We start from the raw sequence: 6,192 nt of genomic DNA, 5'->3' as shown, positions 1-6,192 counted from the left end.
TGCTAACTATCTTCGAGCGGTCTTTGTTAGACCTCCACTGAGTTGGGGGGTGCCTGACTCAGAGGGCACCCTCCCCTCCTCCCCCGGCGGTGTCTGAGTTTCAACCGCCTACGATCTATTCTACTTCTGACCTCCGCGGATGGGAGAGCGCGTCGCAGATTGCGCGCATTTTATTTCTTTTTCCTTTTCTTTTTTCCTTTCTTTTTCTTTAACCAAAATTTGTATTTCTTTTCTTTTTCGCCGATGTGTTCCCATAATTTCATATTAGTGAATCTTACAAAAACACATGCAAGTAAATAAATAACCACGCCTTCCACTACTGTTGATACCTGTGTCTCCTATTTCCCTAAGCACCACAGGCTCGGTGGTGGTCAGGGGGACACTGTGGCCAGGCCTCGGGTTTCGACCCCTGCCCACTTTGCCCCCCGAGCCCCCACCGTTGCCACTAAAATTTAAAAAAAAGGGGGAGTAGCGTCTTAAAAAAATGGTAGAGCACTTGAAGAAAAAGCGGTCTAAGGGGCTAAAAAAAAAAAAAAAAAGATGGATAGAACGTCTGCCATGTAAGCAGGAGATCCCGTGTTCGAGTCCCGGTCGGGGCACACATTTTCAACATGTCCCCAATGAAGTGTATCAACGCCTGCTTGCAGCTAGGGTGTCTACTTACTTATCATTTCATTTCTAGCAAAGCTGCATGGTCATCCACGTAACTGTTCTTTCGGGAACAGATACTACCGTCATATACAGTTAAAAATATGGGTTCCCGGCCTTTGACCTTCTTGTGCGAACGCACACGCTATGCCCGAACTCGTACGGGACTTGGTAGATTAATCTGCCACTAGTAATGAGTATGATGGGCAAACATCTATTAGGCCCACTACGAATGTTGTGTTGTGGACATGTTGAGAATGTGGATCTCCCGGGGAGCGTGCAAGGGATAAATCCCTGCAGACGCACTATCCTCTGTGCCCGCGGTGGCTCAGATCGATAGAGCGTCTGCCATGTAAGCAGGAGATCCCGGGTTCGAGTCCCGGTCGGGGCACACATTTTCAACATGTCCCCAATGAAGTGTATCAACGCCTGCTTGCAGCTAGGGTGTCTATTTAATAATCATTTCATTTCTAGCAAAGCTGCATGGTTATCCACGGTAACTGTTCTTTCGGGAACAGATACTGCCGTCATATATAGTCACATAAATATAATTGCATAAGTGGTCATAATATTTGTAAGTTCATCTGGAAAAAATATGCATGGTCTGATGTGTGTAGTGTAACGACGTAAGTTTTGTATAAATGATTTTCTTTTGACATATAACCATGTGCAGACTTCGTCACCTACGTCAGTTACAACACACTTCAAAATTATTTAAACTCTTTTTAAAGTGTCTCTGAATGGTTCTTGAACGAAACTGTAATTAAAACATCATTATTTAAGTCGTATGCGCAGAATTACGTCTCTCAGTCCTATTGGTTTGCGCAAACTTTTTTCAATTTAGATGTCGTTTGTTTCTTCTCAGAAGTTATATTAATGCAAGTTATCTGATTTAACAAATATTAGAACCACACTGAATAAACTTTCAAGAAGCACACTCGCGATGAACGCTGTCAAAAATTAATAATCTTGTCAAATAAATTACTTTACATAATTCTTCATAAATAAATTCCCGGAACACGTATTTAAACTTTTGTAATATACACTAGTTTATTATCTTCCTACATATAGACGTGAACCTGAGCCTTGACAAGGTAGGACTGAACATTTACACATGATTAAACTTTCTGTGACGTCATTGTTGTACAAAACATTAAAAAATCACAATTTTTCAATTTTTAGAAGCACGACGCAACAACTCGGTTTCAGGGTCTTCTGTTGCTCTTTGGCTGTCGGCCCGCGACGTATAGTGGCAGCAATTTTCTCTCTGGTCCCGGCAACGAAGATGCTGTCTCCGTTCGTTGCGCCGCTCTCTCCGTACATGAAACATAAAAAATAAATACAAACTTTAGACAATTCACAACCATTACAAATATTACAAAAAATACATAAACAAAAAACTAAATTAAACCTATATTCACCTGCAAACTGGGCTGACACTGGTGGAGGGGTGACGCTTCAATTTCGCGTCCCACTACATACCCCACCCACAAGCTCAGTTTGACAGGTTTTAACCGAAAATAAAACTTCTTCTATATACAATATTTAACTGTTAACATTATACATTTTTCCTCACATTTTCAGTAATCTAAAGTCCTTGCTCTTAGATAGATTTAATCCTTTTATGACAATATTGTTGCGACTATTTGTCATTTACTTTTAATTGTGCTATTATGGTAATTCACAACCGAATATATGGAGATTACTCCTTTTCATTTAATAGTTGCTAGTGGATAATAGTTTAGTACGTTCTTTAACGTTGTTACGTTAGGACAGAGCGTTCAAATTGTGATAGGTTAGTTTCAGTTTTATTCATTTACTAGAGTTATTCTTTCCACTAATGTATGTTACTAATAAGTTTCTCACAATAACTAGTAGTACTATTTACTTTACGTCGTTTTTTTCCCTAATGCTTTATTTATGCCTGAGGTCAAGAAGAAATCAAGCAAAACTTTCTTCAGAATCTCGGCACGGCTTTCTTTACCTTCGGACACTTTGTTGGGTAATGGCATTTTATTTAGGAGAAACAAGCGAGAGAGCCCCGTTTGGTGTGTTCTATATTAACACTATCACAAATCTCTATTAAAGGCACTCTGCTATGTTCTCGTGAGCCATACAGCTCTGGACGCCCATGGTCCCTAAAATTATTAACCATCCCCTTTGGTTCCTACTATCCGAGTAAATATAAAATATACAAAATTCCTTCTGACCTAATAACAAAATTTCTTCCATATAAATCCCCTTTAGTTATCTTTCTCTTGTTGAAGTACCGGTAGATAAGTGTAGAACACTTGTTTAAACTTCCTGTTCTTTCTTTAAAATAACACGTAACTATCACGAAAAACTTCAGATGAATAAACTATGAACGCTCTTCCGTAAGTAACATATACTAAATATCAACTTATTTAGGAATGAAGGGTTTCATTTGATCGACACTATATAATCCTTTAATTACACCTAATGAAGGTTCCATAAGAATTAACGCTTTGGGATGTACAATCTTATGAACAACATATGGACCTTCAAAGATAAAGAAGAATTTTCTACATTCCTTATTGATCTTCGAACTTTTAGGATGAGATCGTACTAATACAAGGTCTTCCTTTTCCTGTTCGGATGGAAAATTCGTAGAATAACATTTTTCTTTCCTTTACATAAAACGGTAATCTACTAATTAGGACTCGTAGTAGATGACTTTCAATAATTAGTTCTTCAATTAATTTAGCACAGTTTAAATGCCATTCGAAATAATTCCTATAACCTCTCCACCGTTTAGAATATGGAGGAGGGTCTAACAACTCTGAAGTTAAGTGTTGTCGTTTTCCTCTTGACCAATAATTTTGTTTAAACTGCTTAACAATATCATCCCAGTCCCTAAATTCAGTTCTATGCAGTACTGCCCATTCCGCAGTTTCTGCTTCTAAATGTCCTATTACAAACTGAATCCGTTTTTCATTACTCCATTTAGGAGATAATGAAGTTTCAAAAGCTTTTATAAAGATTATAGGGTGAAGTTCGCCTCCTGGTTTGAATACAGGAAATTGACTTGCTACATTTGAATTTGTCGTTATATCATCCAAACATTCTGCGAGAGACATAGTTGGATTTTGTTTAGATTGCAGAGACGGAGTTGCGTCGGATGTGCTTGCCATTATTTCTTTATTTGTATTGTTGTCGTACGAGCTAGCAAACACGATGCGGCTGTTGTCTGTGATTACGTTATTGCTTCTAGTACTTGAAATGTTTTCATTATTATCTTATTCCTATAACCGTTTAGTAATTTCCTGTATTCGCATTTCTGTATTGGATACGCGGTTAGCTAATATCGATTCTTCACTGTGTTCACGATGTGAACGCTCTGTACCTTCGTTAATGTTATTATCTTTGGAGGTCTCAAGGTTACTGCATATTTCGGTAATTAAAAATTTCATGTTTTCTGTTTCAGTATGATCTTTTTCTACTTGATGAGTTAATGTCTCTAATTCTACATTATCTATTGAAGAAATCTCTACAGGTTTGGTAGAAACCTCTTTAATAGATTCTAATAATTCTCTACGAACAGTTTCTGTTTGCATAGAAAATTCATCTCGTAACTTATCGTTATTCTTCTCTATTTCATTTACAACTAAGACATTGACATTATCTAGTCTCTCGGTTAAGTCAGTAATATCATTTCTCATGCGAGCTTTTTCCTCACGCGATTCTTGGATATGTTTTTCTAACCTTTTACAATTATCAGCAATCTTATTACTAAGTCTTACTAGTTTTTCCTGCATTTCAACTTTAGAAGCCTCTATTTTATTCCGACTGGTTTCATTAAGATGTTCCTGTAACCTGTCTGTCGATTTTGTTAGCTCCCCTTTAAGTTCCTCTTTTAATCTAGCCGTAGATTCTTCGTTAGACTGTTTTAATCTAGCAGTAGATTCTTCGTTAGACTGTTTTAATTCCTCTTTTAATCTAGCAGTAGATTCTTCGTTAGATTGTTTCAATTTAGCGATCGCCCTAAAAAGGGATCTCATGCTCCTATCGGACATAGATTGCTCTTCGTCTGACATTTCACTTCCCGACATTATTGTAAGATATTAACTAGTTACACACGCAGATTTGTAATCAGCAATCCTATTAAAAGCACACTCCCTATGTACAACACTCCACTTCCAACTTGAAAGAGACTCACCGGACACTAATATTGTAGTTTGTAGTTCTCGATGATCAGTGTGCTGCTATGGGCTGCAGAAGTAACAGCCGTCGATGCAGCCGCTGAGATGCTGCGACCCCGCTTCCGCAACCGGCAGGACGCTGAGTCGAACACAGGAGATGTCACTCACTGGCTGCAACCATGCCCGGCCGCACCGTAGACAGGCGAAGCCCTCAGCAACACCTCTAATACCAGCCGGAGGAACGCCCCCCAGCTGACGTACTGGGCATGTTAGTTTAGGGAGAACCGGTTGTCGGGGTTTGCAGCGTTCCGCTCCTGCCCAACAGATGCGCCTTCTCGTGGAATAACTGCGTGACCGTACTGCTTGGCTGCTCTCCGTCAGATGCCCACACCCGCGAAGTCGCCGCTGGCTGGTGAAGGCTCCACCAAACTCGCGTTGACTTCCGAAGGGCTCTTGATGTTTTAATTGTCTCGTACCTGTGTGCTTTAGTTACACACAAGTCCTGTTTATAAGGTCGCCACGGTGTAGTGTAACGACGTAAGTTTTGTATAAATGATTTTCTTTTGACATATAACCATGTGCAGACTTCGTCACCTACGTCAGTTACAACACACTTCAAAATTATTTAAACTCTTTTTAAATTGTCTCTGAATGGTTCTTGAACGAAACTGTAATTAAAACATCATCATTTGAGTCGTATGCGCAGAATTACGTCTCTCAGTCCTATTGGTTTGCGCAAACTTTTTTCAATTTAGATGTCGTTTGTTTCTTCTCAGAAGTTACATTAATGCAAGTTATCTGATTTAACAACTATTAGAACCACATTGAATAAACTTTCAAGAATCACACTCGCGATGAACGCTGTCAAAAATTAATAATCTTGTCAAATAAATTACTTTACATAATTCTTCATAAATAAATTCCCGGAACACGTATTTAAACTTTTGTAATATACACTAGTTTATTATCTTCCTACATATAGACGTGAACCTGAGCCTTGACAAGGTAGGACTGAACATTTACACATGATTAAACTTTCTATGACGTCATTGTTGTACAAAACATTAAAAAATCACAATTTTTCAATTTTTAGAAGCACGACGCAACAACTCGGATTCAGGGTCTTCTGTTGCTCTTTGGCTGTCGGCCCGCGACGTATAGTGGCAGCAATTTTCTCTCTGGCCCCGGCAACGAAGATGCTGTCTCCGATCGTTGCGCCGCCCTCTCCGTACATAAAACATAAAAAAATAAATACAAACTTTAGACAATTCACAACCATTACAAATATTACAAAAAATAGATAAACAAAAAACTAAATTAAACCTATATTCACCTGCAAACTGGGCTGACACTGGTGGAGGGGTGACGCTTCAATTTCGCGTCC

At 38.8% G+C, this 6,192-nt stretch overlaps 1 non-coding gene across 1 annotated transcript; it reads left to right on the top strand.

Moving 5' to 3' along the window:
• Nucleotides 1–964: 964 nt before the first annotated feature.
• Nucleotides 965–1,039, top strand: Trnat-ugu. The gene has a single exon. It is a non-coding gene; the product is annotated as a tRNA-Thr (tRNA).
• The last annotated feature ends 5,153 nt before the right edge of the window (nucleotides 1,040–6,192 follow it).

Source organism: Schistocerca piceifrons, chromosome 7 (assembly GCF_021461385.2).
Source record: "Schistocerca piceifrons isolate TAMUIC-IGC-003096 chromosome 7, iqSchPice1.1, whole genome shotgun sequence".
Classification (NCBI taxonomy): Eukaryota; Metazoa; Arthropoda; class Insecta; order Orthoptera; family Acrididae; genus Schistocerca; species Schistocerca piceifrons.
This window is presented reverse-complemented; position numbering and strand designations above follow the sequence as displayed.